This window comes from Acartia tonsa, chromosome 4, assembly GCF_053477335.1.
Source record: "Acartia tonsa isolate MP-2025a chromosome 4, ASM5347733v1, whole genome shotgun sequence".
Classification (NCBI taxonomy): Eukaryota; Metazoa; Arthropoda; class Copepoda; order Calanoida; family Acartiidae; genus Acartia; species Acartia tonsa.
The window spans coordinates 52785919-52797993 of record NC_137263.1 but is presented as its reverse complement, the minus strand read 5'-3'; positions in this window follow the sequence as shown (position 1 = coordinate 52797993).

The window sequence follows — 12075 nt, the reverse complement described above, 5'->3', positions numbered from 1 at the left end:
AAGTAGAGCAGCAATATTATACAATACTGATGTTTAAGTAATGTTGAAGTATATTTATAAATAGCGCAGCAAAATTATAATATGCTGTCCCTAGTAATCCCTCCTCGTGGAGTAAGCATGAAAAAAAGTAAATTGCTTACTTAATTGTGCCATTTTTGTGGTAAATTACTGATTTTAACATGTGCTTTATTTCCACAAGTTTGTCAGCAACATTATAATAATCTAAATTTAACAAGGACATTAGTAACGCAGCAACATTATTCCTTCTAATGTTAACAAGGACAGTAATATACATATTTAGCACAGCAACATTATACTATACTAATTTGAAACAAGGATAAGTATTAAGTGCAGTCAATATTGTCTAAAATGACTATAACATTTGGAAAAATAGTGCAGCTATTACCTTTTATGATACAAATAAGGATTTTAATTGCCAATTATCTGAAAAGTTTATATCCTTGATATGAATTTTTTTTGAAATTTTATAACTCTGCGAACCCAAAATCTTCATGCGGTTTTTAATATCTTTGGTATGATTCAATCTACGCATATAAGGATTGCTTTAATCGTTTTCCAGGTCCCATAACTGTGCTGCTAGAACTTTATTTTTTTTTAATTGGTTAAGAAATAAGGATTTTAGAAGCTATAATATTAGAATACTAGTTGTTTGATCCTTATCCTATTGGGGAGTCTGATGGAGGTCAGGAACAAAGCCTAAAACCAACCCTAAGACATGTATAAACCTTTCCTTAAAAGTGTAACCAAATTGGAACAGTATTAGCAAGCTGTTTAAAATACTCAGCCCATATTTTTTTCATGTTAAGTTTAAAAATATCGTAGTCGGCTATTCTTTGGCCGATTTAGTTGTCCAAGGTGGCAAAAAAATACTCCTGGTCGTAATAAATTCAAATCCGTTGACCAATCAAAAATCAGTCTGGTTGTTGTCGCGCAACGATGATTTTAAAGTTGTAGACATGATAATAATTGCATAAAATAGAAGTACAGTTTAAAAATACTGTATTTGGCTATTCCTTAGCCGATTTAGTCGTCCAAGGTGGCCAAAAAATAGTCCTGGTCGCAATAAATTCAAATCCGTTAACCAATCTAAAATCGGTCCAGTGGTTGTCACGTAACAATGATTTTAAAGTTGTAGACATGATAATAATTGCATAAAATGGAAGTAAAGTTTAATAATACCGTATTCGGCTATTCCTTGGCCAATTTAGTCGTCCAAGGTGGCAAAAAAATAGTCCTGGTTGTAATAAATTCAAATCCGTTGACCAATCTAAAATCGGTCCAGGGGTTGTCTCATAACAATGATTTTAAAGTTGTTTTAAATGCTGCGCATATTATAAATATAATAATGTCGTCTTCGAAACGAGAATTTTACGCTAGCAAATTTTTGAACTTCTTTTTTGATTAATATGGATCTTTTACCATAAAATTACTTTTTCATAAACTAATTATTATTTAACTACCTTTTTTAAAGTAGCTGCACTAATTTTCCACCAAAAAAAAATTATTGACTGCACTTAATAAGTATATCCATAAGTAGGGCAGCAACATTAAACTATTTAACAAAATATCCTTATTCCTCTCCCCTTCTATGGCATTGGGGTACCCAAAAATGTAGGTACCCAAAAGTTTTTCTATGTGTGTGTGTTTTAGTTATGCAGCAAATGATACAAGAATATTTATAATTCAGTACCAAATTTTGCCCTGGATTGTTGGGCTTGTTTTTATAGCTTGTAAGCTCATTTATATGATTGGATCTACCTGTAAAATATAAAAATTGAATTTTGGGACTTTACTTATAGGGGCTAGGGGAACAAAAGAACCCCCAAAACGCTAAAAATATAAGTTCTGAGCTTATTTTTAAAGATATCAATCTGATTTTTTTAAAGAAAACTTTTTTAACATAACTTAACCAAGTAACTATTACAGATTTCATTTCAGGACTTCCTTTCTAGAGGCTAGTGGAGCAAAAGACCCCCCTTAAACTATAAATATGAGTTCTGAGCTTATTTTTAGTAGCAAAGCGCTACTCTATAATTAGTAGTGAAGCTACTCTATTATTTGAAATGTCTATCTGTCTGTCCGTCCATCTGAGACAGAAAGGGGGAAACATGATTTTTTCAACTCCTAAACCCTGAACCACTTCATTATGCATTTTACATTTTCTGTATATTTTGTCTATGGTAGTTCATAAGTGTACAGATTTACTGTACATTGTTTCTATTTGTTAAAGCAACACATATGACAAAAGAAAAAGATTCTGTTTAAAGTAAAATGCTTATGTGTCAATGAAAAACTTTATTTTTTTAAAATTTTTTTACTGGTCTACTTCATTATGCAAATCTAAAGAAAATCAATGGAGAAACATTTATTATGCACTTTTCTCCTCTTTTAAAGATTGAATCTGATAAATTAACAATTTTTAAAGGGATTTGTGCATTGATTATTATGAAAAACAGTATAAGGTAGAAATTAATGAATTTTCTAAATAAGAAATATTAGAAAAAAATTCAACCTTTTATCACTTTAGAGGACAACTGCTGACCTTCAGTCTAATGGATGTAGATTAATACATGTTAAAGATAAAAATTACCCTTAAAAGTATACTAAAATGTTTTTTAATGTATTAAAAAAATCAACTTTAAAATTTTGATTTTAAGGATGATGTCCTTTGAGATACTCCAGGTGATGGTGATGGTGAGCCAAATGTTTTCTAAGTACATGCCCATTACAACAACTTGTCTATTAACCTATGTACCATTTATTGTAGTCATAGCAGCCTCCAATGGAGCCTCCCAACACAAAATATAACCATTATCTAAAAACTACAATATTTACCTTATGAATTAGAGTAATTTAAATTGCAATTTTTTTCTATTTTAATACTGCATGGCTTGAGGCTGCTATGACTACAAAAGTTGGACCATAGTGCAATGTATAAGTTGTCATCATGGCCATGCACTCTGATAACTTTGGCTCACCATCACCACTAGTAAGAGCACCTTAAAGGCCACCATCCTCAAAATCAAGATTTTAAAATGGATTTTTTAAACACATGAAAAAACATTTTTGTATACTTTTGAGGGTAATTTATATCTTTAACAAGTATTTAGCTTCATCCATAAAACTGGGGTTCAGCAGCTGTCCTCTAAAGTGATAAGGGTCGAATTTCTTCTTTTCAAATATTTATTATTTATAAAAATCATTAATTTCTACCTTATACTGTTTTTCATAATAATTAATGCATAAATTCCTTTAAAAAATGTTATTTTATGAGTTTCAATCTTTAAAAGAGGAGAAAATTGCAAAATAAATCTTTTCCCATTGATTTTCTTTGGATTTGCATAATGAAGTGGATCAGTAAAAAATCAAAAAAATTATTTTTTGATCAATACATAAGCATTTTACTTTAAACAGAATCTTTTTCTTTTATGTTGTATTAACAAATAGAAACAATATACAGTAAATCTGTACACTTATGGACTATACAAAATATCCAGAAAAATGTAAATTGCATAATGAAGTGGTTAAGGGTTTATAAAAGATAAAGAGCTGAAATTTTAAGGGATAATTATGCTAACAATCTTCATATTTTTACCAAGTTTCATTAAGTTTTGCCAATTGTTTGGGGTGCTAGATCGATTCTTACATTTTTAAGGACTTTCAAGGACTTCCAAGTTTTTTTTTGAAAGGAATGGTAATTTCCATTTCAGGTTGTAAATCTTTTTTATTCCCAAAACTTTTAACCTTGGAACTAAAATTTGTGGGTATAAATAATCCCAATAATAGAAAAATGCTTTTAACTTTAAAAACTTAATTTTTTCATCACAATGTGTATAATAAAGGATGAATTCGGATATTTATTTGGCCACCTTTTTGACATATCTCTTTAGATCTCTGGTAAATTATGCTTTTGAAAATCAAAACTCATTTTGATGAAATTTTATTTTGTTGATATCTTTTTTGTTAATAAAGTTAGGATCATGAAAATATCATTAACCTTACAAGACTCAAAAAAATGCTTTCAACTTAAAACTTATTTTAACTTTTTACTTAAAACTTATGTAAGTTACTTTTTCTTAAGTTACTTTTTCAAAATTTAGGCTCTTTCTAAAATTTTTTTCTTGTGTGGAAATATTAAGAGATCAAGAACATATGCTACTTTTTTTGATACACTAAGTAATATGGTCTGTAAACCCTAAAAAATACTTTTTGTGTGTCATGCTGTATTACATAGAAGCTCCACAATGATGTCTTAGTTCCTAAATGCCAAATTTCATTAGGGGTGGGGGTTATCATACCTGTACATCCCTCCCCCCTTAGACATCAGTGCACTTCATTGCTTGTTTTTAAATATAATAGCTTTAAATTTTTTTTTGAATAAAAGTCTAATCCCAAATGACAAATACTATATTAGATATTTTACTATTATTTATTTATTCTAAATGTTAATAATAATTCATGAATATTTTTTGTAAATATTAAAGAAACATATGATAGAAAGAGTAGTTTTGTGTATTTCATATCAATATTAAATATATTTTATTTTTAGTAATTTTTTCTCAGGAGTTTACTTCATTGGAGAACAGAGTTGATAAATCAATCAAAATATCATTAGAGTACATTAGAATCACTTCAAAGACAGATTGTCTCAGTCTGTGGTTAGAGTGGTTTTGCTGGAACTTTATAAGACAACTTTAAATCAGAAACAGAAGATTGATTTATGCAGAAAAAGAGTGAATTTGATTTAAACATCTAATTTGTATAAATTTAAAACAAACTTTCATCAGTCATTTTTTAAACATGAAAAAGATATAAAATTTTTGAATGTATTGTAATACTGTATAATATCATGTAGTTTAATATAATTTGACTTATAAAGTTTTTTTTACATTAATTATAGGTTCAATTTTGCCAATTTTCATCATGAAAGTAGGAAATAAATCACAAAAAATGGCTTGTTTAAGTAAGGATTTTGTAGCAAAAATGGAAGATTTAAGTAAGAAATTAATCTCAAAAATGGCTTGTTTAAGTAAGAATTTTGTAACAAAAATGGAATATATAAGTGGGAGATTAATCACAAAAATGGCTTCTTTGAGTAAGAATTTTGTAGCCAAAACGGAAGATATAAGTAAGAATTTAATCACAAAAATGGCTTGTTTAGGTAAGGATTTTGTAACAAAAATGGATGATATAAGTAGGAAGTTAATCACAAAAATAGCTTATTTAAGTAAGGATTTTGCAACCAAAATGGATGATTTAAGTAAGTAATCAACCTCAAAAATGGCTTATTTAAGTAAGGGTTTTGCAACAAAAATGGATGATTTAAGTAAGCAATCAACCCCAAAAATGGCTTAATTAAGTAAGGATTTTGCAACAAAAATGGATGATTTAAGTAAGTACTCAACCCCAAAAATGGCTTATATAAGTAAGGATTTTGTAGCAAAAATGGATGATTTAAGTAAGCAATCAACCACAAAAATGGCTTATTTAAGTAAGGATTTTGCAACAAAAATGGATGATTTAAGTAAGTAATCAACCCCAAAAATGGCTTATTTAAGTAAGGGTTTTGCAACAAAAATGGATGATTTAAGTAAGCAATCAACCCCAAAAATGGCTTAATTAAGTAAGGATTTTGCAACAAAAATGGATGATTTAAGTAAGTACTCAACCCCAAAAATGGCTTATTTAAGTAAGGGTTTTGTAGCAAAAATGGATGATTTAAGTAAGCAATCAACCCCAAAAATGGCTTATTTAAGTAAGGATTTTGCAACAAAAATGGATGATTTAAGTAAGTAATCAACCCCAAAAATGGCTTATTTAAGTAAGGGTTTTGCAACAAAAATGGATGATTAAGTAAGTAATCAACCCCAAAAATGGCTCGTTTAAGTAAGGATTTTGTAGCAAATATGGAAGATATAAGTAGGACATTTATCACAAAAATGGCTTGTTTAAGTAAGGATTTTGTAGCAAAAATGGAAGATATAAGTAGGACATTAATCACAAAAATGGCTTGTTTAAGTAAGGATTTTGTAGCAAAAATGGAAGATGTAAGTAAGCAATCAACTACAAATATAGCCTAAATGGCTGAGAAGGGATTAAATTTTGAGGAAAAATAATCCGGATTAAAATCTTAATCTGTAAGACATTTACGTCAAAAGCGTCCGATTTGGCTGATTCTTGTCAGCCACCCTTATTTTTGGGGATTTTTAGGGGTTTATAGGGCAATAATAGTTCTTCAAGTAAGCAATTAACCTACGAAAATGGCTCGTTAGTCCGACATGTCCGATTTAAGTAAGCCACTTTTGTTGTAAAGTGCGGACTTTCCCGATGTGAGCACGTCCTACTTAAATCTGACAAAAATGCTTATATAAGCACAAAAAAAGGTAAATTGCTGAGATAGAGATTACTAGGGTTAGAGTGGTGAGAGCAAGGAGAGTGGAGTAGAATAAATTTTCTCGTATTTATTCGAATCTGGTGGATAGGAACCGGTTTTCATCCATACGAAAAACTATGTCTAGCATCGTATTATATCCAGTTTTCTATGAAGATAAAAATGTACATCTCGCGTCTAAAAAAACTGGTTTTAATCTTGTACATTTTATATCCGCGGAAAGTTGTTTATAATACGATGCGAAAAATAACTATTATTTCAATAGTATTGCGCAGGGAGGGAGGAGACTTTGGGCCGTTTATTGTGCTAGTCCCCAAAGTTTTATAATAACGTTTTCTTATTCGTTGGATTTACAACTTGTTGGATTTTTATTGACTTGTTGATTGGTTGCTTTGTTAAGTTTCCAAACGTTTTAACCACTAATTGTAATCAACTAATTTGAAATCAACAGTAATATTGTATATTGTTATTTGGGATGTAAGTCAATTTATAGGCCATTCTCTTATCCCTTTAGATTCATGAGTATTGCGTCAATAAACAAGGATAAATTTGTAAGGAGGGGGGATAGGGAAAGGAAAATAACCTGAAACCAAACTTAGATATAAAATTTAATAGCCTAAAACCATCCAGCGACCTATAAGAAGCTTCCATAGGATAGAGGACTAAATCGGTTTGGTATTTATCAAAATCTTAAGCTACAGACAAAAAACCTTACTACTTTATATAGTAGGATAAATATCAGAGGACAAATCTAATGCAAGAAACATATATTTTTAAAGCAAACGTTTGATAAATTGATCACCATGCCAACTTCCATACAAATATTCCAATTGATATTTAACAAGCTTATGTAATATTTCATTGAGGTAAAGATTGAAATATCTGTCATTGACCAATCCCTGTAATTATGTCAACAAAACAATGGATATATTATTACTTGGATCTTACACCAAATTATCATGTACTCTAATAAATTGAAACTTGTAGCTGGATAAAATAAGGATTCCCACTATCCACTTCTTTTATCCCATCCCTTCCCCCTCTACGAGATATACGAACTGACCAAAAAATGATTTCCATGTTAGCAACCTAAATTGATTTTTCCCCTGTCAAAATTATCCCTGGTCAAAATATCCATGTATATTCTACATCGTTTTTACAACCATAAAACTAGCATAAGAATGGTTTGGTGGGGGAATGAAAGCTTTATTGAACACATAGCTAGGTAAAAATTCCCCTCAAACATTATAACATCCTTTTTATAAAATTTGGGGACAGAGTAGAAGTATGGGGGGGGGGGGGAGCGGACACCTAGAGTTTTATCTTGACACTATCTTCTATATGGATTTCTTACTTAAAGGTGTAAAACAACGTTCTAATAGAACAAGAAGTTTTAAATGTTTAAAGAAATGTAGTGACCATTTTTCTTATTTAAAAAACTATTTATCCTGTTTTTTTTGTATTTTGTTAAGTTGATATCGTTACCAATTTGATTTTTTTCTCTTTCTAAGGAAGATATTAAAGTCCCTCCACAGATTATGACGTCATACGATATAATAGCCAATGAGAGGCCAGTATACATTGTAATTGACCAATGGTAAAATTTATGCTAGCCTCTCATTGGTTATTCTGTCGTATGACGTCATAATCTGTGGAGGGACTTTAATCACCTCCCTTTCTAAGTAATTTGTCTTCCAAAGAATCTTTACTGTTAAAAACATATAGAGCAATTAATGTGCTTGAAAACCTGCAGTTTTTCTACCTTAAAATATCTTGTCTTGAAGCAAAAAAACTATTCCCTTAAACGAGATAAAAATTTCTGAGTATTAAGTTTAATAAATCATGTCCTCTTCCCCTTTTCACTAGAAATACTTAAACCTTAATTTTGAACATGTAATCCTGTTCTGTACTATAATTTATTGTATTTTTCCTAATGCCTCTTGAATAGTTGGTACAAACCAGTCGTGTCTTTACTTAGTTATTATGATTGGGGTTGTACATCGATTTATTTTTCATTGTCTTATTCAATAATCAGAGGTGGATCAGATTAGTCTAGTGAGGCAAAATTGTTTTTATAAAAAAATCCTACAAAATCACATAAAAATCTACAAAAAGTAAACAAAATCTTATGTCAATAACCCTGTTATGATTTTATTTATTTTTTTGTAGATTTTTTTGCGATTTTGGAGGATTTTTTACAAAAATAATTTTGCTTCACTAAGTGACCCTAATTCTTTTTAAAGAATCAACCTCAGATCCAATACAAAGCTTTATTAAAAAATTAAAACAGTTAAAATTTATTAATTTAAACGTTTAATGCAATACATATAAACAAACAAATCGGTGCTTTCCCCGAAATAGATTTTTAGACCACCAAAACCATCTATTTTAAATCTTTTTAAGAAAAAAAACATTTTTCGGGATAGTCCCTTTCGTAACATCGCCCCATAAGGGGCGATTCGTCGTACTTTTAAAATGGCTTTTTATGGGTTATTTTAGGTTAGGTGATTGCCACACAGGGTTAGGTAATTGGCCCTGCAGGGTTAGAGCCCCCCAGCAGGGGCTAGAAATAGGAGAAAAGCTACTGTGAAAAATACAAAGAATCGCCCCATAAGAAGCGATGTTACGGAAGAGACTATACCCCATTTTTCTAGTTCCTGCTGGGAAGCCTATCCGCCCTCTGAGGTACTTTCCATATCCCTATATTCCGATGGGATACTATCTCTCTAGGTCTCTTCTTACATTTACTTAACCTAACTTAACTATATTAGGCATCAAAACTATCGTGACCCATTAGCGTTATCCTATTATATAAAGTAGTAAGCTTTTTTGTCTGTAGCAAAAGATCTCACTAATTGCTGAACCTATATGGTAATCCTTTATAGTAAGGTTTCTTATAGGCGCAAGGAAGGTTTTTAACTATTTTCTTTAGGGGGTGGGGAGGGTATCTCTACCCTCCCAATAATCATGACCCCTCCCCTAAAGATATTTTTTTACTTTGGGGGACGTGCGACGTTTCCTCCTCCCACCTTTAGTGCTCATAGAGGCTTTTAGAGGCGTACAACCAATCCAACTATTGCAGAAAAAAATCTTCCTAAATGTGTTTAAAAAAAACTATGTAGACAATGGATTTATTATTACTTGGATCTTACACCAGATCAACTTGTACTCTAACAAAGAGAAACTCGTAGCTGTCTAAAAAAAAAATTCCCCCCCCCCATATAATTCCTTTACCCCACCCCCTCCCTTCCTACGTACTGGATTAACGAACTTACCAATAAATGATATCCATGTTAGAAACCTAAATTGACGCCAATTTTTCCCCTGTCCTAATATCCACGTATATTGTATATCCATTATGTAGAGGGATTTTAGAATTTAATATTTGAAATAAGAACTGGTCTTTCTCAGGGAAATAAGGATATGGCAATACAAGATAAATACATGAAATTCTAATACTAAGAGTTCTTTTTTAGTCACCTTGAGAAATTGTTGGAAAGATTGATCATTTAATCTGCCATTGTCCCCTCCCACCCTGGTTGTATATAAATTGAACTGCTCCGAGGGAAGAAAATATTCAAAATATTTTATATGAAAGAAAATGGATCAACTGAAAATTTTGTTCCCCAATTTCCGAAGTTGTACGACAGATAACCCAACTATTGCAAAAGCTATTTTCAGCTACATCATCATTAATTTAAAAATAAATAATAAGACGACTTATTATACATTATACATTCAAAATTAAAATTTTTCAAATTTTGATTTTTTTGGAAGTTTGAAGCGTTTTTAGTTAGTGGTAAACATTGAGATAGGATGAGGGTGATACGTACAAAATCGGAAACTAAAATTCAGCTGACCAGAAAATGTTTTGTCGTAAATTGTGTCTTATTACAACATATTTAGATAAAAAGTTTCTATTACAATCTTTTCTTCCTTTTGAGGAATAAATCTAGAGCAGTTTTTCTACAAAAATAAGCGTTTCTTAATTATTTAAAAAAAAATAGTTTTAATGTTTAATAATTAAATTTTAATAGGGGCTGAGGTTTTAAGTTTTGTATTCAATTTATGAATTTGATAATAAATAATGCAAATAAAGCTCACTTTAAAATTATAAATAACTAATTTCCAGCTTAAAACTTTTAAATTTGAAAGCGGGAAAAAAAACTTATTAATAACACCTTGATATTAACAAAGCATTTGATTTCTATTAGAAAGCCTAATCTTTATAAATAAAAACTTTTCAACTTGCATTGAAATGTTATTATTTAGCCAGCCGTGTAAAAAAATATATATGCAATATCACAAGTTTATAAGTAATTATAATAAGGAGATTTACCTAAATCTCCATAGTAAATTAATAGCGGCTACGCCCTTAAAGGGGAAAGTTGACCCTCACCTTTCAATTTTAGTTTTAAAAAGGAGAAGGAAAAAAATGATTGAGGGTGAAAGGTTATTTTTTGTTACTTTTACATAATGATTAGAAATCGTTTTCAGTAACCTTTGAAAATCTTTGAGAAAAATAAAAACACACGTCTCAGCGTTGCCACATTTAAACACGTTTAAACTCATCGTTGCCATTACTTTTTAAATCTCAGTGCATATATCAAAATTCAAATATAAATTAGCGTTGCCAAAATATAAAGAATTTGAAATAATAAAATAACTTTTAAATTTTATCATATTAGGTAAGTACTACAGATGCTGGATTAAAGAATATTTAATTTAAATTTTGGCTTTGAGTCTTTTCTCCAAATTCAACCTAAAATCTTACTTTTTTTAAAAATGTGTAAGTAAACTTTACAAAAAATACAAATCCATTTCCATTATAGCTCAAAACCAATGAATATACACTTGATTCAGACCAGTTATAAGCCATACTGAAAAATAATCCATAGCAACGTATTACAGACAATTTTCCACGTATATTAAAATAAAAATTATGAAATTAATACCTACCAGTTTTGTTAGTCAGTGCCTTCGGTCACTCGGGGATAGCAAAACTTAATCTTATAATTTTTCATTTTAACATCTACGGAAAACTGCCTATATTAAGATGCGATAAATAACTATTAATAGTCTAAAATCGATATATCTTATTAGCAGGGATTAAGAGATATATTAATAAGAAAGATTATTTGTTCCCTCAAATATTTAAGCTATTGGAGACGATAACACTTTTTTAACAAGTTATTTATTGCATCGTATTATAGACAGCTTTCCGCGGATATTAAAGTGAAAAATTATAAGATTAAAACCAGTTTTATGATTTTTAATTTTTGTAAAAAATTTTTCTGTAATATGATGCTATATATGAAAATTCAGTAATACTGAGAAATGGTTATAATCCAGCGGATATTGATCGATTTTAGAGCCAAATTTATTAACTTGCCGAGAACATTATTTTATATTATCTTTAAAATATATTGGGAAGATTAAGTATCCTCCATTATCCCAACCCTGCATCCTCTAGAGGGGAAGTAAACTTAATTTAGGATTATAATCATTATTGTATTCATAACAAACTTATCTGATAATTACAATATTATACATAATATACATTTTTAATTTTAAATTTTATTATATTTAAAGAATTTTAGTAATTTTGGTAAAATTGTTTTTGAATTTTAACTATCCAATTTTAGGGAATATTTTATTGTTGT